The sequence below is a fragment of the Pleurodeles waltl genome, chromosome 3_1, assembly GCF_031143425.1.
Source record: "Pleurodeles waltl isolate 20211129_DDA chromosome 3_1, aPleWal1.hap1.20221129, whole genome shotgun sequence".
NCBI lineage: Eukaryota > Metazoa > Chordata > Amphibia > Caudata > Salamandridae > Pleurodeles > Pleurodeles waltl.
This window is the reverse complement of record NC_090440.1, coordinates 1,443,094,537-1,443,118,690: the sequence shown is the minus strand read 5'-3', so window position 1 is coordinate 1,443,118,690 and position 24,154 is coordinate 1,443,094,537. Positions and strand designations below refer to the sequence as shown.

Sequence of the window (24,154 nt, the reverse complement as noted above, 5' to 3'; positions counted from 1 at the left end):
TGACTGCTGGTCACGTTTCTTGGCCCTCAGCTAGTGAGTGTCTTACACGGCCCGTTCGGCAAAGCTACATCTTAACAGGAAACTGGAGCCGAAGGTTTCCAGTGGCTTCAAAAGCCCCTGCGCGAGTCCAGTGTGTTTTTACTTTTTTTTTTTCAAATGTATTATTTCCTGCGATTTTATACAGCGCTGACATGTCTCGAATGTGTAGGATTGCACAAGCAGTGCAATCTAAACGGATCGAAGTAACACACACGCATCCTGGTTGGGGTCTCAAGGGGAACTGCATCAGTGCAGCCCCAACTTTACTACTAGACCTCGGTTCCCCAGGTGGCTCTCTACATCCCTCCCATGTTTTACTTCACACTGAAGGGAAAGAAAGAATGCAAGAAAACTAGAAACACAAGAATGAAACAGAACGGACTAATAACAGAACAGATGCAAAGAACTAAAGTCTCAGGGGCAACACCCCTCTGTCAAACAGGCAACGATGATCTGACGTCACTGCTCAGGGATCCAGGGTACACACAAAGTCTCAAAGCTGACTGTTCGGCACCGGGTTGGGGCGCAGATGATAGTGTCCACGTCGGGGAAGTGACTGTCCCCGACCGACGCTTTCAACCGGAGAGTGTTGTACATGGGGTGTCGCTACCTGAGCCCCCTCAGCCTGCACCTCCTCCGGCGGTGACTCAAGCAACAAGTCATCACTCTCTGCCTCCTCCTCGGATGGGATCGCAACCCCTGCCTTCCTGAAGTGTGATACATTCCTGGTTACCCTCTGCCGGCCTCGAGCAGCTGTTATCATGGTACCCCGGACACTGACAATCTGCCACAGTTCAGGCTCAAATGGAGTTTGGAATTTCCCACCTGGCCGGCGATTCTTCACTACAACCACATCTCCTTCCTGCAAACCCCTGTATCGACACTGTCTCCGTTCAGTGGGTTTCCGATTAGTGCGTTCTCTGCGCTGCTGAGTGGCTTCAACATCCAGCTCTGGTGGTGTCCACTGAGGACCAGACGGGATGTAACCCCGCAGCGGAACTTTAAACATCAGGGCAGCCGGGGCACACCCTGTAGTGCTATGAGGGCCTGGCGATAAGCACCCAAAAAATCTTGTAGACATTTCTCACTGTCTTCTCTTTGATCAACTCCTATTCTGAGGGCACGGTTTTGAGTTCGCATAAACCTTTCTACATCCCCATTAGCCTGTGGCCAATAGGGCATGACCCTGCGATGACGTATAGCCAAACTATCAAGGTAAGACCGAAACTCCTGTCCTTGGAAGGGCGGGCCATTGTCTGTTCTGACTTCATCCGGAAGGCCAAACATGGCAAAAGTTTTTTCTGAAGCACCGGCCTCACATTCTCAAATGCCGTGGAAGATACGACGTCAACAACGGGAAACTTGGTGTAAGAGTCAATGAGGACAACAGACAGCCGCCCATCCGGAAAACTCCCAAAGTCCATGCTCACTTTTGTCCATGGCTTCAGACTAGCTGGCTCAGTGATCACGGGACAGCAGGGTGGTTCCCCTGAGGTGATTACACAGGAATGGCGTTTTCCCACCAATTCATCCACTTCACTGTCCATGCCAGGGAACCACACCTTGGCCCGCAATCTTGCTTTAGTCTGTGCAGCGCCTTGATGGCCTTGATGTGCTAGCTCCACTATTTTGGCCCATAAACTCTGAGGCAGCACAATTCTCCTTCCTCGCAGGATCAGTCCTTGCCCATCTGTAGACTATTCATCTCGCACCCTCCACATCCCTTGCATTGCGGCTTTACATTCATGATTAGCCATGTTAGTCTTTTCCAGGAAGAGCTTCCATTTCCTGTGATCAAGTGCTTCTTTGATCTGGGTGAGCGTTGAATCCCCTTTGGTGGCGTCCACAATGTCTCCTACACTCAGGGCATTAGGGCATGCCGACTTCACCACCATGTTGACAAATATTTCCGTGTTCTCTTCATCTTTCTCTTGAGAGTCATCAGGTGTGGTTAGCGACGGGTGATGAGATAAATAATCTGCCGGGTTGTTCACTCCAGGGCGGTAGACAACAGTAAACCGGTACGGTTGCAGAAGAACAGTCCATCGTTCTATCCGCGGGGGTGCCAGGCGAGGACAACCTGCAAACAGTGCGACTAAAGGCTTGTGATTGGTCACCACCTGAAATTCTTGGCCATAGAGATACAGGTGAAAATGCTTGCACTCCCACCGAATCGCCAACGCCTCTTGTTCTATTTGGGCGTATCGTGTTTCGACCGACGACCGTGCTCTACTGGCATACGCAACCGGAACCCACTCCTGCGGGTTCTGCTCCTGGAGAAGAACAGCACCCAACCCCACTGGACTTGCATCTACCACCACCTCCGTTCGTCGGCGAGGGTTAAAATACGCCATCGTTGACTTGTCCAGTAAAGCAGTCTTGATGTCGGCAAACGCCTTGTCTGCCATTGGGCTCCACTCCCACCGATGCCCAGTTTTCGTGAGCTGCCTGAGAGGTTCTGCCATGGTTGCCAGCTGTGGGATAAATCTTCCACAATAGGTTGCCATACCCAGGAAGCTTCTAACTTCTGTGATGTTTTTCGGAATTGGGGCTTGACGGATAGCATCCACTTTTCGAGGCTCCACTTGTAGACCATCCTTTGAAAACACATAGCCAAAAAACTCTACTGACGTCTGATAAAACGCACACTTTTTCTTGTGGAGTGTTAGTTCAGCCTCCGATAACCTCTGCAGTGTAGCCCTTAAGTGTTGATGGTGTTCTTCTCGGGTTTTGGAGTAGATGAGAATGTCGTCACTCAAATTGATTACCCCCTGCAGTCCTGAGAGCGTCTCCCTAATCACATTTTGGAATACTTCAGCGGCTGAGGATACCCCGAAGCTTAGTCTCTTGTATCACCTAAGTCCCACATGCGTTGAAAAAGTAGTGATGTTTCTACTGTCAGGCTCCAGTTCCAGCTGATGATACCCAGCATTGAGATCTAATTTCGAGAACCACTGGGCACCATTCAGATCCGCTATGATATCATCCATCGTAGGCGTTATGTGCCGCTCTCTTTTAATAGCCTTATTGGGTAAGCGCATATCGACACACAAACGGATGGCGCCAGGTTGCTTAGGTTTCGGTGCTATCACCAACGGCGACACCCACGGTGTGGGCCCATCTCCCTTCTCAATCACTCCCTGATCTTCCAGCAACTGTAGTTCCTTCTCCACAGCTGGTCGTAGGTGAAATGGAACACGTCTGTGTCTGAGGGCCACATATGATCTATGTGTAGCTTGACCCTTTTACCTTTGAGTCGCCCCAGGCCTTAAAAGAGCTGTGGAAACTCGTTAATCAAACGTTCAGCGTGGGAGTCATACACTTGTCTAGCAAAGAATACCAATTCGAGCTCTTCCGCGGTGTGACAGCCTAACAGCGTACCTCGATCTCCAGCCACCACGTAGAATCTTGCCAGCGCTGATGCCTGCCCGCTGGACACCGACACCTCCACAGTGCCCCGCAGAGGCAGTGGCTTCCTGCCCCCATAGTTGTAAATTCTCGTGGTAGTTGGGGTAAGCGATAATGCTGGGGTCAGCTGCCTGAACAGAGTCACGTCCATCACATTCACTGATGCCCCATTATCTATGAATACTGTTGCCGACCTGCCGTTGATCTGGACATTGCTCATGGGTGGAGGTCGTTTATTTTGTTGCCTCCCACCGGTGAACGAGATCACAAAGATGTATTCATCTTCGTCCTCTTCAAAGACTGGGGTCTTCTGAGTGGTGGTGTCACCAGAATCATCAGTTTCTTTAGTCACACTTCTGATTTTTGTGTCCCTTGCCTTCTGGTTTCCTTGCCATCCTTGGCCAGACCGACATACTTTCGCAAAGTGGTTATCTTTGCCGCATTTGATACATGTTTTCCCTTTCGCTGGGCACACCATTGATGGTTTGTGATCATATCCACAGCTTCAGCAGGTGCGTGCGTTTTGTCTGCCGGAGTTCACCTTTCGTCCTGGTGGTTGACGAGTTTGGATGGCCTCTACCTGCTCTTCCTTCACCTGGACTGGATGCGCATTTGACGCAGCGGCCAGTGATTGTCCTCTTACTGCCGCCGTGGCATCCAAGCACACTGCTGATAGTTCATGTGACCGTGCCAAAACCAGGATGTCGTCAAGGGGCATGCCTTGCTGGCGTAGAATGAGTTCCCTTAGTGCGTTCGACCGACATCCTTGAATGATCTGTGCCCTAATCTCTTCCTGTTGATTAAGGCCTACGCACAAGCTTGCTGGCTTTCTCAGTCGTGCATAGAACATATACATTGACTCAGCATCCGTTTGCTGAGCCTGCTGAAGCTTGAAGCGTTCAAAGTCTGAGTTCAGCTGTGGGTCGAAATGCTTGTTCAGGGCTTCCACTGCTGCATTGAAATCCGCCTTATCACCTGTGTTTGGGAGTGCATCAAACAGCTCTTGCAGTTCGTCTCCCCCATGAGCAACATGAGAGATCTGCGCACGGCCCCATCTGTCTCACGAGTGGCGCAAAAGTAATTTTCTAATCGGTTTAGCCACAGGCGCCATCTTGGGGATGCTGTGGCCGGATCAACCAGTTGGCTGAACGGGGGCAGCGCAGTGACTGAGGAGTGGGCACTTGCTCCTGCTTGCACGGGCAATTGGGATTTTTCTTGTGGTGGGGCACTCATGATGCCCCTAGTTATGTAGGCGCTTTTGCTGTTATGATTACTGTTGAGTATTATCTTCCGTTCTTCTTATTTTTTATTTTTTTCCAGGGAGGGTCTTTTTTTTTTCTTTTGTGTTCCTACGTCTGTCTTCCCTCTTTGTTTTTCTTTGAGTTCACTTTCCCCTTCTTGTCTCTTTTCCCCCGTTTCTCTTTGTTTGGGGCTTTTCTTTTATTGGGGTCTCCGCCCTTCTTCTGGCCGTTTCTTTTTTTTTTTTTTTTCTCTGCCACACGAGAAAAACGTTATTTTTTCTTCTGTTTTTTTTTTCTTTTTCTCTCTTCTCTTTTATATATTTTTTTTCAGGGCACCCTGCCCTTTCTCCTTACTTCTACGGGGCTCCAGCCCCTCTGGCTCTTCAGCTGCGTTCCCCTCCCTGGGGAACACAGCCTCAGCGTCGCGTTGCTAAGCGACGGGGCGCACGCATGTGCAAACGCGCACAGCCCCCACTCAGCGTTGCCGGCCTCAACGAAAGCGCTGCTACGCAGCAAGCGCCGGAGGTAAGCTGCCTCCTTTCTCTTGATTGCTGCGGCAGGGCTTTCCTTGTCTTGTGTGGTTGCCGCGCGCCGTACAGGCCGCTGCAAGGCTCTGTGGGGCACTGGGGCTTTCCTTTCTCTGTGTGGTTGCCGCGCACCGTTCAGGACGCAGCAGGGCTCAGTGGGGCGCAGGGCACAGCCGGGGAAGTCAGGGTGGCTTACCTGTGAAGTTGGGCGCAGGGAGCCTCTTCCACCCTCAGTCGGGTTTCGCCGGGCCAAGCGTCCTTGTGCGCTCTTCTGGCACAGCACTAGCTCGTGGGATCGGTCACGGTTTCCGCCTTCTTTTTTTTTTCCTCTCCGTGCTCAAAGTTGTTTAAGTGCGACGCGGAGTATTAATCTCGTTCGTCGTCATTGTAGGATTGCACGAGCAGTGCAATCTAAACGGATTGAAGTAACACATACGCAGCCTGGTTGGGGTCTCAAGGGGAACTGCGTCAGCGCAGCCTCAACTTTATTACTAGACCTCGGTTCCGCCCTACGTCAGGACGCGCGGAACCTGGTCCCAACAAAAGGAGAGCCCGGGTGGCTCTCTACAGAAGGCATCAGAGTGCTCTACAAAAGTAGGCTGGTACAAGGGTTAAACAGGGTTCCAGTTACATTAGTTGAACTTGGAGGTTTTCATCGGAAGATGCGTGCAGGAGTTACCACGTGAGACTATTGTTAACACGTCCCTTTATGAAAATGTATTACACATCGTTTTAGGCCAATGAATCTTTTGACTCTGTTGAGAGACACCTTAGGACGAGATAGCTAATCAATATGTCAATCAATACATCAATAATGTCATCAATATTTATCACAACAATGCATTTCACTTTAGTCAAAGTCATTAATCAAATCAAGACGCTACCATGACCTTTCAGTCATGAATAATCACACCAGTTTAGTAGAATTTTATACGTTTTATTCCCTATTAATTACAATCTAATAGCAGGTGCGTCAATCTCAAAACCAAGAAACATAATAGCATAGTCACAATATGGCAACTTTGGTAAGATTTCATTAAAGCAAGAATCACAAACATCAGAACATAACATGGCGTGAACATAGATCAATTTAGCAGAGTGTCAACAATGCGTCAGTTCAACAAAGCATAGTCTCGGTCGTTTGTCTATTTGAGTCAGTTTTGGTGAACACCTGTCCTAACCACTGATTAGCATTAGCATGTTGGGCTTCATGCAAAATAATTTAGAACAACAATTTGGAAAACATCTAACTATGATCGCTGTCAAAAGTAAGCAGTTGGTACTTAGAAAGGAAAAGCAAACAGACAAATCACAAATGCATCGTCATAATTACCCTCCAAGCTTTAGGTCGGCGCACAGGTTCAGTCTTTGTCTTCAGGACATCAGTCAATTCGCCATCAGTCAGAACTCAGCTCTGGGGCAAAAAGTTCACTTCCCTCATAAGGAGGTAAAGTGTAAAATGGACAATGTAAGGGCGAGGATGGTTTAAAGTAAACCAACAAGTCACCAAACAGAGTGACAGAGTTTCTGGATAAAATCAATAGCATTCCCTAATCCACCTCAATGACTCCCCGTGACATGGGTTTTGTATCCCTTTTTCATTGTACATTCCCCCAAAATTTTACTGGACATTTGTTATACCCCACTATCTTTAACCTATCAGAAAACACATTAGGTAAACTAACTCTTCACCCCATATTACTTTACAAGTTTTTGATTGGTCTTCATAATTGACGTCTTCAGAGGTGGAACGTCCGGTATGATTTCATCTTTCTGTAATTCTTTGCACATCTTTTGGTCAGCAGTTCCATTGTCTTCACCGGTTTGAATGACCTTGTACATTTCATTAATCTACACTGTTTCAGTTTGCTTTTAACATTTATTCCATGAGCAAGGAAAAGTATGTATGAGAACGGATCTAACATGGTTACATTTGTTTTCTAATTTGAAGAAAAAGAACGGGCAGGGTTGTGTCCTTTTATGAGTCCGCACACTGCAAAATAGGAAAATACATTTAATATGAAAACCAAACAGCTAAACTTCGGCTCATGCTAACTTAAGGCCTATGGGGATTTCAGCACAGATTCAATAACGCAGTCATTAGCACAAACTTATTTAAACGTGATATACGACATTTTGGTCATTATTATTAGTCTACATATACATTGGCGGCCACTCCCCGTGGTCACATTTCAAGTGCACGTTTAAGCAAAAATCATTATTATAGTTTTCTATGCAGCATTATCATTAATTCATAAACATTTCATGTTAATATATATTATATAAGCTTCGCTCTCTCAGTCCCTCCTCTGATGATGTTCGTCATCACACAAACCTTTCCCTTTGACCTTTCTCTTTAATTTTTCACTCTACGCATTATGCGCATTTCGACATCTTGTCCCTTGTGTGAACTCTCCCAAATTTAATTAAACATTTTCTCCCTTTCATTTTCTTCATGCTTTTTACTCCTCTTTGTCCAATTTCTTTTAATTTTGTCATTTATTTTGCAAGCTCCCCATAATCATAATTGACAGGCCAGAACAATTAATAGACCACCTAATATTTTTGCAAGTACCCCATTTCAAATATTGCTAAACCAGCTCCCCACTCTAGCAATTCCCTTTCCAAATTTCTCCCATACTCCAGGTTCCTTCAAATCCTTCAGATCTGCACTATCTTTAGTTAAGTTAGTAAGCATACCTCTAATCTTTTTACTATTATCAGGTATATATGTGCAACAATGACGCTTGTTGAGCATCTTGCAGACTCCGCCGCTCTTTGCGAAAAGAATGTCTAAAGCAAGCTGATTTTGAAGAGTCATAGCTCTTTCCGCAGCAAGTTCAGTATCCATCAGGAGTATAGCCCCTGTAAAATTTGTCAGCATATTATCCACAATAGTAGACAACTTTTGAATCTTTATGGAGTTCAAGATAACCCCTACTGAAGGAATTATGGCTCCAAATATGTCACCAACGACAGCAGCCGCTGTCTCTCGCTTTTGTCTAGTATGTTGTAATTCAGACGTTTTAGGTATTTGCTTTAAGTCATCAATCTGGTAGATCTTTGGGAAGACTATTCCCAAATAACATGTCCCATACCACCTCTTAGGGAGACGGTAATAGGCATTAAGTCCACAGATATAATAGATCCCAGGGATCGCTGGATCCTGTCCATTTAACATGAATGTCCATTAACTCTGAACCAAAAACACATGTCTGCATTCACTCGTTCCCACAAATAAAGTGTCATGTTCAGATTTCGGCCTATATATACAAAGCCTTCCTACATGTAATGCATCTATAGCTAGTTTGCCTTGCGTCTTTATTGCAGTGTAAGCATAATCATTTGCATATGTGCGTTTTTCTAGCCCCTTTTCTAATCTTTCTTTCAGTGCTTTGCGTCTGTCATCGGTGTGATCTGAGAAGCTTTTCTCTACAGGTGTCAATAAGCAAGTCAGATTGTTGCGGTGTGCATACGCTGTCCCGAATGTAAGCGTTGGTTCAAAGAAACCTCTAACTAATTTTATACTATGCTCGTTAGCTAACTTGTTCAAAAACTCAGTCACAGGCACAAAAGAAAACACTACATCCAAATTTGAATAGTAGTATTGCACATGCTCTTGATTATAGAATCTTATTAGTAGCAAACTACAACTAATCCCGTAGGTTAGAGGAAGACTATGATAAGTGACCCCTTCTTGTACTGATGAAGGAATCTTTGTACACACATAACAGTTTTTCGCATCCATGGTCTCAACATACTCATTCAGCAAGCGATAAAAGACATTAGTGGATAGTTCCCCCTTTGAGTTAGTTCCCTCATGCAAGTGTCTTGCATCCTGCTCAAACTTTTCCCACGGTGTTAGTGTTGTGGTCTCAGGTTTTGAAGCATTGTTAGTTGCCTTCTTATCTAACCTCGGCATTCCCACAATCACTCCTACAATTATTATTGCACACACACAATACCTAATATAAGACTTAACCAACCACACACCTTACCCTTTTTATTACTACCTCTATTATAAGCCATGTCTGTGAAGAATCAGATAGCAGAACAATAATCAACTTGAGAACGATATAGATTCTCTTTTTTTTTTTTTTTCTTGATGCAAAAAGTCTCTTTCTCTCTGTGTGTATTTACAGCGTTTCACTCATTCCAGGACCCCTTTCGTCAATCAGGTTAGCAGCTTGTCATAATCGGGTTTTCAAAGTCAAATCAGGTTCTCAGTGTCACATCCGGTAATTTATAAGTCAGCGTTTCAGCTTTTAATTTCAAAAGTATTTTTCTTTGATGAATTTCAGGTACTTCTCGATCAAAACAGAACGCTAAGAATTCTTGTTGCCATTCAGATGTTGTTGCATATGCCCATTCAGGACCTGCGTTCCTTCTATTTGCAGTTCTTTTCCTTTTCATTCTGCGTTCGCCTTGCAATTCTCCATCACGTAGATGCTCTATTCGGGTTGTATTAGTTTCTTCTGTTATTGTTTCACCTGTTGCGACCCTTTCTTTCGCAACCTGCTTTTATGGCCAATTATCTCCCTTATGCGTCTTTTTCCTGCTTGTTCTTTCAGGACGCTGAACAGCACCCTCCTCTTGTGCTATGGTGTTTTCTCTTGATGGACCTGCATCTGGCTCAGGGGATGTCAGTGTGCTTTGGTCTCTCTCTACTATTTCCCCTTTTTCTTCTTCTTCTGGGTCTGTAACAGGTTCAAGCTCTAACCCGTATTCGTCTACTTCTGGGAGAACCTCTCCTTGATTTAGTTCTCCTGGTGCCTCTACTGAGATAGGCACATTGTCACCTCTCTTGTTCTCAGTGGGCTCTCCTGCAGTCTCAGTTCCCTCTTGGCTATTTTCAGTCCCTGAGACTTCCCTCTCTGGAACTGTTGAGTCGGGAACCTCAAGTTCCTCATCGGTTGGACACGTTACCTTCTTTGTGTGACTGGCATGTATCCAGTTTGGAACGCCTGCACATTTCACAGCAGTGGTTGTTGTCAATATTACTTGATATGGCCCCTTCCAGCGCGGCTCCAAACACAACTTCCTCACGTGCTTCTTGACAACCACCCAGTCACCGGCTTGCAGGGTGTCACCTGGATCACTGATCGGTGGCAATGTGTTGGCTTCCACCTGGTGAGAAAAAGAGCGAACCTTTGCAGTAGTCCAACACCATATAATCCGTGATATTCACAAGAGCATTTGCAGGTACTGCGGGTAGCCTCATGGCTCTACCCATAAGGATCTCCTGGGGGTGATAATCCTGTCTTCTTATCAGGGGTGTTCCTCATCGACATCAGCACTAAGGGTAATGCATCTGGCCATTTCATATTAGTAGCTGCACACATTTTTGCCATTCTCGACTTCAGGGTACCATTCATCTCCTCCACTAGTCCTGATGCTTCAGGGCGGTAGCTACAATGCAGTTTCTGTTTGATGTCTAACGCAGCACACAAAAGCTTAATCACCTCATTGTCGAAGTGTCTGCCCCTATCTGATTCTATAGAGACCGGAAAACCGAACCTTGGTATTAGTTCCCTAAGCAGCAGTTTTGCAACTGTGAGACTGTCGTTTCTACGTGTGGGGTAAGCTTCAATCCAGTGGCTGAAAACACACACAATCACCAACACGTATTTCAATCCTCCACAAACAGGCATTTCAATGAAATCCATTTGCATCTTGCTAAATGGACCGCCTGCTCTCCCTATGTGGCTCAAAGTTACCACAGTCCCTTTTCCGGCATTCACCTGTTAACAGATGATGCACCTGTGACAAGTAACCTCTGCGGCATGTCTGAATTTTGGGTTAAACCAGTCAATCTTGAATGACCTGATCATTGCATCTCTTCAAAGATGTGCCTGTCCATGGTAAAGCCTCGCAAATTGTGACAGAAGACTGTTTGGCAAAACCAGTTAACCTTCCTCTGAGACCTATAAGTCGTCAGCTCTTTGTACACATTGCATTCTCTGCCAAGAGCGTTTTTCTTCTTTGCTAGCACGACCCTGCAGGGTTTTTAGCTCATGTGTCATTTTCGGTTTGCGGTAACAATTCCCACTGATCCTTGAACGATATACAGTTCAATGCGCAAAATCTTGCGACTTGATCTGCATAGCCGTTTCCCATGGACACAAAGTCTTGTGACTTAACATGAGCATTGCATTTCACCACGGCAATTTCAAGAGGTAACTGAATGGCATGTAACAAATCCTTAATTTGTTCACCATTTTTCACAGGAGAACCAGAAGAGGTCATGAAACCTCTCTGTGACCACAATTGGCCAAAATCATGTACAATTCCATATCCGTATCTGCTGTCAGTATAGATAGTGACTCTCAGATTTTCAGCTGCGTGGCATGCCTTAGTAAGGGCAATTCTGCCACTTGTGCGGAATACACTCTCTCAAGCCAGGAAGCTTCAGTGATACCAGCTATGGTACATACAGCGTAACCAGCTCTCAGAATTCCGAGTGAGTCTCTCAAACAGGATCCATCAACAAACATAATGCAGTCATTTTCTTTTAACTGTGTATCTTGAATATCAGGTCGGGGCTTGGTACATAGTTCTGTTACCTCAAGACCGTCATGCTCCACTTCCTCCTCATTATTAATCTCGGTGCTTTCAACAGGAAGTAGAGTTGCCGGGTTGAATACAGTACATCGCTTCAGTGAGACATTAGGTGACCCCAAAATGATTGTCTCATATCGGGTAAGTCGGGCATTTGTCATGTGCTGGGTTTTGGTTCGAGTCAACAAAATTTCAACTGAATGTGGAACCATTACTGTCAAGGGATGTCCCATCACTATGCCTTCACACTGCGTGAGGCTTTGACCAACTGCTGCAACTGCGCGCAAACAACCAGGTAAAGCTGCTGCGACGGGGTCCAAGGTAGCTGAAAAATATGCTACAGGGCGATTTGCACCTCCATGGACCTGTGTTAAGACAGACAAAGAACAAGCATCACATTCATGACAAAACAGTAGAAAAGGTTTTGTGTAATCAGGCATACCCAAAGCTGGTGCCCTGCACATGCACTCTCTCAATTCCATGAATGACTCAAGCTCTTCTTTGGATAGGGTTATGGTGTACGGTTCATCTTTAATCTCTTTGCCTGTTAGCTTTATCAATGGTTTTGAGATAATTGAGAAGTTGGGTATCCACTGGCGACAGTAACCCACCATTCCCAAAAACATCCTGACATCTCTGTTGTCGGGGGGTTCATCTGCAAAATAGCGGTCACCCTTTCCTTTGATATTCTTCTGGACCCTCTCTCAATCAAGTGTCCTAAGTATTTCACCTCTTTCTGATAGTATTGCAGCTTCTTTGGCAACACTTTATGTCCGTTCTTTCCCAAATGATTCAGTAAGGCAATTGTGTCGTATTTACAGTCATCTTTTGTTCTGGACGCAATCAGCAAGTCATCAATGTACTGCACTAAAGTCGAGTTAAAAGGCAGTACTAAGGATTCTAAGTCCTTTTTCAATATCTGATTGAAGATGGACGGTGACTCAGAAAACCCTTGAGGAATTCTGCACCAACTGTACACCTTGTCCAGGAATTTGAAACTGAATAAAAACTGTCTGTCCTCGTGAAGAGGCACCGAAAAGAAGGCTTGTGACAAATCTACAATGGTGAACCATTCAGCATCGCACGGAACCTGAAACATAATCACTGCTGGATTTGGCACTATGGGGCAACACTTCACCACAATCTCATTTATTTTTCGCAAATCCTGCACAATTCGAACCTTCCCACAAGGCTTTTCAGACCCATTATCGGTGAATTACATGGACTGCCCAATACCTCCTTCAGGACTCTCTGTTTTACAAAGTCTGCAATTATTTTCGACACCTGAATAAGGACATCTTGTGCCATGTGGTACTGTGGTACCTGGGAAAACACTGCATTTGGTTTTACTTGTACTTTAACTGGTTCCACTCCTTTTATCAGTCCCACTTCCTTTCCTGTCAAATCCCACACCTTCTCTGTCACTGTTCCCTGTAATTCAGCCGGTAAGTCAGTCACTGTAAGCATCGGGAATAACGTTATCAAAGGGTAATCTTTATTCGCGGTTTCTGTCTCTGACTCTGAGAACTGACCATCATCCTCTTTATCATCACTGTTTGTCTGTACCTCAATTCCATCTTTGGAACAGGTAATCGAGCATTTTGTCTTGCACAGTAAGTCTCTTCCCAGTAGGGATACCGGACTTGAATCACAGACTACAAACTTATGCAGTCCCTGGAAGTTGCCAATCTCAACTTGCACTGGATCTGTAATTGAATTTGTCAAGTACTGGTTTGCTACTCCGACCACTCTTATGGTACGCCCTGAAAGTGGCAATTTCGGAACCTCTGCACTTCTGACTGTAGAGCGTGTGGCTCCGGTATCAACCAAGAATGAAAGCTTGTGACCCATTACCTTTCCCTCTACAAAGGGTCCCCTTTGATCTACCTCTAGGACGCTGCAAGCCTGCACTCTTCACTGTCTGAACTGTCGTCCGACCATTCCTCATTCATTCCATCTTCACCACGCAATGGGAATTGCTGTACTGTATTATTTTGGCTCATCACTTGACCTGTGACCTGCTGAGGAAACATCACCTGTTGCTGTCCCATTGGAGCCATTAGTAGTTGCATTTGCTGTCTAGGTACAATGGGAACCTGCTGTTGTACTTGCTGCATTTGCACTGGTTGAACATGCGGCATTTGCAATTGCTGCATGGGCTGTAACCCTTGCATCTGGACCATGTTATTTTGAAAGTTCGGGTTTTGATTTCTCAATTTTGGACCTCTCATATTTTGCAAAGTACCGACATTAGTGCTTTGTTGAACAACACCCTCCTGTACCACATTTAGGCATTCCCGCTTCCAATGCCCCACGCCCCCGCACGTGTGACATGGTGACATCTTTTTCATCCCTTGTGCGTCATTTTGAACCACAACAGTATTCAAGTCTGGACCGTGATTCACAAAACCTCGACCTCTTGGTTGTGCCTGAAACACACCATTCCCTTGCAGTTGCTGCTGTATCATCTGCTGAATTCCATTTCCCTGCATTCCTGCCTGTGCAGCCCTTATCTGCATCACCATCACTTTCTCCTTCAACTTTTTCTGCTTCAGTTCAATCTCATCACTACAGTATTTCGCATACTGCAGCACCTCATCAATCGGCTTCACTTGCCAACAAATCAAATGATTCTTAATCATCTGGCTAACCTCTGGTCTCAGCCCTTCAACAAATCTGAACACGAGATGGTTCATGTCTTTCGGCTCAATGGTCTCAGTACCACTGTAATGTTTGAATGCCTTCAACAACCTCTCATAGTAAGCATGTATTGATTCCTTAACCTCCTGTGAGGTCCGGTCAATTTTCTGCCAATCAGTCACTTTCGGCGACACTTTCTGCTTCAAAAACTCAATTACTTTGTGATAGTACTTCATTACCTCCTGAGAAGGTGCTCCGGTCACCTTATTCCTTGCTGGCTCCTGCGTCGGCCAGTCTACCCCTTGCTTGCCCTCAAGCCATAAGTCAGGCGGAACAATGATCTCAAACAAGGTATTCAAGTCTTCCCAGAGACACTTCGCAAGCTTCACAAACCTATCTGTTTGTTGGTACCACTCAATCGGTTTCTCCCACAATCTGGGATAATCATTAGTGAAGGATAAGATATCTCCCCTGGACCACGGTACATGAATTGGAACCCCACCAGCTGTTTCTCTCATGGGTAACATCTTTACTGATTCCGTATCTGGTGAAGCTTTAGCCTGACTTGACCCTGGACTGTCACTTTTCTCCTTATCTCTTTTCTTTGCCCATCTGCCTTCCCTCTTTTTTAAATCTCCCCAGATTTGCGCACTTTGCAATATTTCTTTTAAATGCGCTTTCATCCCGGCAGACCTCATATGCTTGAAGTCCTTTGAGTCAAAGTCTAACCTGTAACTTCTTTTCAAATGTTTAGTATTCTCAATATCAATATTGTATTTGTCTGCCAGGTTCGCCAACTTCTGATGTACCTTGCCTACTTCTTTAGTGATCTTAGGGCACAGGTATCTCAACTCTGCTTCTGTGTATGACTCTAATCTGTTCACCCCCATTGTTCCGACCACTAGTTCAGCAGCTTCCACACCCAGTCTCACAAAGTTGAGGTACTCATCTCCTTGCAACCTTTCCGGTTCCACTGCAGTTACTGTAGTCTTTTGTGAAGCATAAGTCTTCTCTAACCACTCATTTAACTGTTGTACCGTTAAACCTTGCAATGAAATGTTCCCTGCATGCATCATTGGCGACTGTGAAGCATTCGTACTTATTGTCTGTGGTGTTAGCACTCCTAGCCCTGCCTGTCTCATTGCTTCCAACGGTGCTTCGACCGGACTAAGGTCTAGCAAAGATCTCGGTTTCTCGACCGATTGGTCTCCTGGGGCCATTATCTGGGGAGTTCCTATGGACCCTCCTCTTATCACATCTTGGGTCATTACTCCCTGATCACATACACCAGGCTTACCTTGCGCATACAATGGCACTGGTGGACCGACAGTAATCGGCAATGATATGGCAGCTGGTGTCTGACCTGGTCCCAAACCTCGTGGAGCAGCAACTCCAAAGGTCTGATCCAGTGAAGCCGCAGCAGGCATTAATGGAGGTCCTGCTGCTGGGTTATATCCCGGTATCAGTTGTGGCTGCGGCTGGGGCAGCAATTGCGGAGTTGGCTCAATCTGCACTAACCTCGATTTTGTATATATCGGGTCTGGCAGCACTATCCGATTTGTAGTAGTCTCTAGTACTGGGACGTCTGGATAGATTCTCTGTATCTGGGGTGGAGGTTGCAACTGTATCTGCATGTTTGGCGCAGTGGGTACCATGACACCATTCTGTATCAAACCCGTATCACTAGTCTGTACTGTATCAGTAACTCCCTTCTCCTGCGTCTGGTTCCCAGGACCCGCGCTAGTGCTCGGGATATTGTCGCTTACCGCATAAAGTGGCGGGCGATCATGCAATAGCTGATTTTAAAATTCTTTGTTATCTGAATCATCTTCTTCTTCCCAAGACCTCTTAGTTTCTTTGTCTTTGTCTGTTTTACATGTGGCTTTCTTTCCCTGCGTCTCATCTCCCTGTGTTATTGCTGGGAACAATTTTAATCCGTCAACTATTCCCCGCCTCCACATTTTGCTCTCATTATCCCACCTAGCTTAGGCCTGAGTCTTATCTGCCCTTTTCAGTCTTCTTTGGAACTTTTCTTGTCTCTGTTTAAGAGCCATTAAATCCCAAATCGCTAAAGCCTCATACTGAGCTGGCCTCGGAGGTGGCTTTTGTACATTTAACATCCACCTTAAATTCTCTAGAACTCTCGTATTGAACGTCCCGTGTTCTGGGAACGCCAAACATCCCTCTTTTTCTGTTAATTTGCGCCACTGTTTCATCCATAAACAAGGCGCAACACCTTTTTCCTCCATGACAATGTAAGCCGGAGTTCCCTCAGGCGGTGTAGGCTCCCCTTCACTCGCCATAATGTATGTGTCTCCTTTCAGAGCACTCTTAAAAGCTTTGACAAAATTCATCTTTGCGTCTTTTCTTTTGTTTGTATTTAATCAAGAAGTGACTTTAATTCCCAGGACACTCTTCACCCACCTTTCTCAACCTATTGCCTCTCACGGACGGCAGACAATACGTGCGCGACCCCTCTCGACAACTGACCTAACTCAGCGCGGCACCACTGACGTCACACTCACACACTGCAGCTGACAAAGTCTTGCGGCTCGTCCGCCCCTCACTAAGTTCACACCAAACTAATGCAAAAATGACTGCGAGCACCTTAACAACAACAACACAAATTTGCCGGTTTACTACAGGAAGGGTACACATTCGCTTCAGAACTTCACAGAGATTTCACTTGAAGCCTCAGCCGCTACTTTCTCCTTCTCAGTTCCCGCACCTGCAAGCAGAATTCGACCCGCAAATCCTACTCTCGACTTGTCAATGGTTTGTTCTAGTGCACTTTAGAACTTGCCAAATCTCCATCGAAGGTTTCACACATACAATTTGACTCAAACTCTACTTGTCAACCACGTCCGATTGACCTAATTAATCCGCAAAAATTACAACATAAACCCAAGTGTCTCCTACACTTGTCAATATACTCCGGAGTCTTAGACCACGACGGGTCCGTACATGAACAACCAACCACGTGGATAATTTTGAGCACAAAGATCCACACTCATATGAAGTACACCGACTTCCCTACTCTCATACTGTGGAGTACGCCCACTCCTACTAAAACAACATTACCGGGCCTAAATACACACAAACTTCACAAATCACCTGCAAAATGCACAAGCTGAGCAAGCGCAAATTCTACACCATACATGCTATGACGCCGAGAACATTCCCAACTCATTTAGGCTAGCTCCGAGATCCCAGGAAAGTCATGGTGAATTTAGAAACACATCATACCTCCAATTTGCATTATCTCAGAAAAACAGTCTAAACAATAATTCTCTGTCCTACGGCCCCAAAGGGCCAAACCGTCGCTCTGCTACCAGAACTGTTAACTCGTCCATTTATGATAATTTATTACACATCAGGACTCGTTTTAGGCCAATGAATCTTTTGACCCAGTTGAGAGACACCTTAGGACGAGATAACTTAATCAATATGTCAATCAATACATCAATAATGTCATCAATATTTATCACAACAATGCATTTCACTTTAGTCAAAGTCATTAATCAAATCAAGACGCTACCATGACCTTTCAGTCATGAATAATCACACCAGTTTAGTAGAATTTTATAAGTTTTATTCCCTATTAATTACAATATAATAGCAGGTGCGTCAATCTCAAAACCAAGAAACATAATAGCATAGTCACAGTATGGCAACTTTGGTAAGATTTCATTAAAGCGAGAATCACAAACATCAGAACATAACACGGCGTGAACATAGATCAATTTAGCAGAGTGTCAACAATGCGTCAGTTCAACAAAGCATAGTCTCGGTCGTTTGTCTATTTGCGTCAGTTTTGGTGAACTCCTGTCCTAACCACTGATTAGCATTAGCATGTTGGGCTTCATGCAAAATAATTTAGAACAACAGTTTGGAAAACATCTAACTATGGTTGCTGTCAAAAGTAAGCAGTTGGTACCTAGAAAGGAAAAGCAAACAGACAAATCACAAATGCATCGTCATAATTACCCTCCAAGGTTTAGGTCAGCGTACAGGTTCAGTCTTTGTCTTCAGGACATCAGTCAATTCGCCATCAGTCAGAACTCCGCTCCGGGGCAAAAAGGTAACTTCCCTCATAAGGAGGTAAAGTGTAAAATGGACAATGTAAGGGCGAGGATGGTTTAAAGTAAACCAATAAGTCACCAGAGTGACAGAGTTTCTGGATAAAATCAATAGCATTCCCTAATCCACCTCAATGGCTCCCCGTGACATGGGTTTTTATCCCTTTTTCGTTGTACATCCCCCCAAAATTCTATTGGACATTTGTTATACCCCACTATCTTTAACCTATCAGAAAACACATTAGGTAAACTAACTCTTCACCCCATATTACTTTACAAGTTTTTGATTGGTCTTCATAATTGACGTCTTCAGAGGTGGCACGTCCGGTATGATTTCATCTTTCTGTATTTCTTTGCACATCTTTTGGTCAGCAGTTCCATTGTCTTCACCGGTTTGAATGACCTTGTACATTTCATTAATCTACACTGTTTCAGTTTGCTTTTAACATTTATTCCACGAGCATATATATGAGAACGGATCTTACATGGTTACATTTGTTTTCTAATTTGAAGAAAAAGAACAGGCAGGGTTGTGTCCTTTTATGAGTCAGCACACTGCAAAATAGGAAAATACATTTAATATGAAAACCAAACAGCTAAACTTCGGCTCATGCTAACTTAAGGCCTATGGGGATTTCAGCACAGATTAAAAAATGCAGTCATTAGCACAAACTTATTTAAACCTGGTATAAGACATTTTGGTCATTATTATTAGTCTACGTATACATTGGCGGCCACTCCCCATGGTCACATTTCAAATGCACGTTTAAGCAAAAATCATTATTACAGTTTTCTATACAGCATTATCATTAATTCATAAACATTTCATGTTAATATATATTATATATTCGCTCTCTCACTATCACAGCGGTTGGTTAAAGGGCTTAAACTGTTAAAGCATCTATTTAGATGGTGGGGTCACATAACGCAGGTATTTCAGATCCCAGTGGAGAGTATACTAGAGTATGGTCGGAGAAGATTAACCATGGTATCTGTCAAATAGGAGGCGCTTGATGTATTTTTTTTTTAAGGTTCTTAAAATAGATGCCGTCTAAATTATGTAGCAAACATCATGTGAAAACATGATAGTCTCTTTACAATTAGAAAATGCATTTCTTAAACATGCGGAAGCGTTTCACCTTTATACATCAGATTGTTTTTACACAGTGCCTACCCCGAAGTCACTAACTGAAAGGCGCTCTCATACGTGTTTGGGAAGAAAATTGAGGCTCTATAAAAATAAAATATTTGCTGAGGATCACAGTTTGGTCAAGCGAGAAAACCTGGAATGCCCCCCAAGTTTTCTGATTCCACAGTATGCGATTCACCCACTAGATGGCTACATCTTTCCTTTTTAACACCAAAGGTTTACGTGCTGTTTTTAATTCTTGGAGCATGGTGGTAGAGAGCCTGTGGCAGGCAGCAGGCAAATTAAAACTCGACTCGCTTGTGATCGAGAGTCCAGAAGGACCTGAAGCCGATTCCGAGCCAGGACTTTGGCTCGAGGCCTAATTGCCTCACCACCTGTGTTCTCGGCCTGCTGGGTATGCAGTGGCAGTTCTCTGAGAAATATGTGCCATTTCTAGCATTTCATTAATGTTTAACGTGCTTAAAGGTGGAATAACTTGTGTTCAGGACATGTGCAGTGCTAAAACATCTTGTGTTTGATATTATAGACCATAGCTTTGCTCCATCTAGAACAGGAATCTAGGCCACATATAGAGTACCCATGACAACTGACTTGCCTCGTTATTCACCAATAGCATTTTCATGAGGGCGGGGACAGGAATGTTTCTAAGTTCATGTTTACAAACTATCACTTTCAATAAATATTTCTCAAAGCAGGGATATAATCTAATGTACCCAATATGAAACACTGCTTTATGTTAAAGAAATACACTATTTTGAAGACAGCTAATTGTTTTCTAACATGATGTTTTATGCATGATTTACGTGGAAAAAATATTTACAAGGCTCGCTTGTGCACAAGCTCTAAGAGCCAGTGCAGACCTTTGGCTCAGCTCGTCCTGTTAACTAGTTGGCTCATCCACCTCTACCAATGCTATGTTGCACTTGTTCACTTCGTCTTCTGCAGCTACATCGAGCTCTCACAGGCAATTTAATTGTGGACTAACTGAAAGGACAGGTCCCTTTCTTCATTGTCCTGGTGCATGTGACTTACATATTGCATGATGTTTATACATAGTCTGCATTCTGCATCGCACCACTTCTGTCTGTGTTGCTAATGATCAGGAGTACGTCTACACTGGTACATTTTTATTCATGCCTTCTGTCTTTGCAATTTTTGTAATAAAAGAATAAACCAGTGGTTTTCTTTATGTGAAAGAGAATTACAGCGCTCTGTGATACCCAATTCCTTCACAATACATTTGCATTTTGGATCTGAAAATTGACTGACAGATGATACTATTTGATATTTCGAATATATTTTAAATATTCTATTTTTTAATTTTGCCGGACGGTGAACAGTAATTTTCTTGTTAATAAACAATAATCTCTTGAAGACCGCACATCATAAAGTAGACTGAACAATTCTGTACTGAGAGTAGGATCGGCAGGTGTGCACAGTGGTACAGGGTGTTAAAAATAGAGGAAGGACTATAAAAGGGAGATGGTGACCTAATTAGTAAAACATAGTTTATTAAAACCATGCTGCACATAGAATTAGCAACACATCTCATTATTCTGTGATATTGGTACCTCTGTATAAAAAAAGGCAGCTGTTTAGACCTGGTCAATTTTTGACCAATTAGGCTGTTGAATATGGCAGAGAAAATTCTGGGTCGGGTCTTACTGAATCATCTACAAACATGTGTAGATGCAAACACTTTCCCAACTAATTCCAAGCTTCGATTTAGAAAGTCGTTGAATACTATAAAACAGACATTTCATTTACATCTAGTATGCAACAAATATGCTACAATTAAGACATTTCCTGTAAGTCCCACCCTTATTGATCCCTGGTCAGCTTTTGACTTGGTATGCAGGTCTAAGCTTTGGGCATTGACCTCCCTCTGTTAACAGCCATCAGATGCCTCAACATCCAAAATACAGCAAGGATTTGTTATGGACCCAATGTGGAATGTAGTGGCCATTTTTTTAAATACCATTAGAAGAATGACAAGGCTGCACACTGGCTTGCCTCCTATATAACCTGTTTATTTATGCTGGGGCCTGCCTTGAGCTTAATAAGCCAGGCCAAGCTGCTTGGCGAAAAGATCTCCATGCTGTTGCATGCAGACAATGCTGTTCTATTACAGAGGCATGGAATTCCTATAGCCCAACGCCCAGGACATATTGTTTGGGGTCAAGGACAACACTTTTCATATTTTTTTGTCCTTGGGACAAGTAGGACCAACCCCATGTAGTACAAACCCTTTGGCTGCCAGTTTACAGGGAAGAAAACTGTGTGAGGTTCAGGTAATATTTGTGTCATTATGTTCAAACTTGTATTTATGGTTCGTTAATGCAAAGCCTTCATGAATAGGGCGAGCACTTTAAATAAACATAAGGTCATACTGCACTACTGACAATGATTCCAGTAAAAAAAATATGTACACACGTTTGAGCTGTTTAAAAACACAAGGCTATGTTTAATGCTCCCAGAATACTCCCTGATTAGATGCAAATGTTTGCAGAAGCTTGTAAGCCAGAATGATGATTCTTTGCTTTCAAAATAAAAAGTTCAGTAATAAAAAAAACTTTTTGCTAAATTGCTGTGAATATTTCTTTTAAGCATCAATTAATAAAATGTGTTGATGCATGTTAGTATTTCCCAAAAATAATTATATTGGAAAAATCAGTATAGCCGTTTTCAACAAGATTATGGGAAACATGAAAAGAAACATGCACTGGCACAGCTATCTGATGTGACATTGGTGGTCAGTCTTTTGGTTTTGTTAATGTGTGTCTTGTTATGACATGGCTTTTGTACCATTTAATTGTTGTGGGAGCTGCCAGGCCCTCACCATTGTAACAAATATTGGCAAAAAGCAAAAAACAAATTTTGGTCTCAGAAAGCACACATTTCCACAGTAGTTCCTGGCACTGGAAATAAAACCACTTTGTGTGCCACTATGCTCCATGTGGAAGAGCAGAACGCTGTCACTCACAGTAAAGCCAGCCGACAGATGGATAGAGAGAAAAATAATTTTAATAAAAACAAAATGCCTTCGTAAACAGAAGACCTAATTAGGAGCCCAACTCTTAAAGAAAGTCACAAAAGTGCACCCATGGTATATGTCTTTGCATTAGTGGCTTTCATGAATTCACAAGAATTTACATAAGTATACCCCAAAGTCATACTCCTATAAAATATTTGTGAAGTGTATTTTAGCATGAGCAAATGTGCATGTGTAGATTTGCTCAAGCTTGAGCGCTTACCCTTTCACTTTCCCTGAAATCACCGTTTTCCCCAACCCTGGAAGAACTTCTACCCTTGTCAGGAGTAAATTTCCAGCCTTTCTCAGTATGGTAAACAATTAGAGAAAAGCTGGTGAAAATCCTTAAAACGTGCAAGTTAGTAGGTCTACACAAGCTCAAAGGCATTCCAGCCCTGAAACTATTGCTTATTGCTTTCTCCAGCTCCAGTATGTAGATCTGCGGAAAGGTGGCAAAATAAGGAAATTGCTATAGTAGGGCTTGAAATTGCTGGCATTCAAGCCGTAGTATATTATTAGCCCTTGCATAACCACAGAGGCTATTATCAGAACTCTTTCATAATTACATTACTGCCATAACGTGTCATTGGGCTACATGGCACGAAAGGGACAAGCAGATTTGTTTTTACAGGACTAGTAGATTTATGAAGCAACCTATCCCATGGACTAGTAGATATTTTATTAAATTCCACACCACTGTATTATAATTAACTCAAAAATCCATGCATACTATGATAGAGAAATGATTCTCCAAAAACCCCTTTATGAATATAAAAAAACTAACGGTTTGCTGCTGGAAACTGCTACCCATAAAGTATTTTAAAATAAATGGAGAACTGCTGGATAAAGTCAACAGTTTTCAGCTATTTGGGCATGCACTTTCATCGTAATAACTGGCACTGTCATGCAGAAAAAGCTAAATTCAAGGTGTGTGTAAACGCTGTATTGAAATATTCCAGCAGAGTAGGCTCTCAACCAATTAGTGCTGTTTTGTAAGTCTACGCACAGAAAGCAGTTTCAACTGCACCTTGCCTTGGTGTAGCCAAGATCTGGTCTGGATTTTTTGTCTATACTGGATATAAAAGATAATAGTTGGCAAGGATATGTTAGAAAGGTGATCAGGGGGCCAAATCTGATACATCTATGGAATGACTCTTGTTAAGTCAACCCTAAGAGCATTTCAGCCATAAAGGATGCATACTGGCGAGTGAAGTTTTCTGCTGGTTTTAGTAGAGGAGTATCTGGAAGCGCTACACCTAAAAGTGAAGCATAACTTCTACTTGAAATTTAGACTAGGGACATATCAAGAGTCTGTCTTTCTAGATGGGACGCGTGGCTGCCCCAAGACTGTACATATACTCGAGGGGTAGAGATTCTGTGTTACACTTGATGATTTTTTGCACACATATTGTGAACCCTAGGCAGAATTGGCTGTGCCCCTTATTAAGGGTAAGGGCATAAGGTACTATCTTGAAGCAATG

At 43.7% G+C, this 24,154-nt stretch overlaps 1 protein-coding gene across 2 annotated transcripts in view; it reads left to right on the top strand.

Annotated features, from left to right (window-relative positions):
• FDXACB1 (ferredoxin-fold anticodon binding domain containing 1) overlaps positions 1-24,154 on the top strand; it is a 92,693-nt gene that overhangs the window by 422 nt on the left and 68,117 nt on the right. The gene's annotated exons all lie outside the window — the stretch shown is intronic.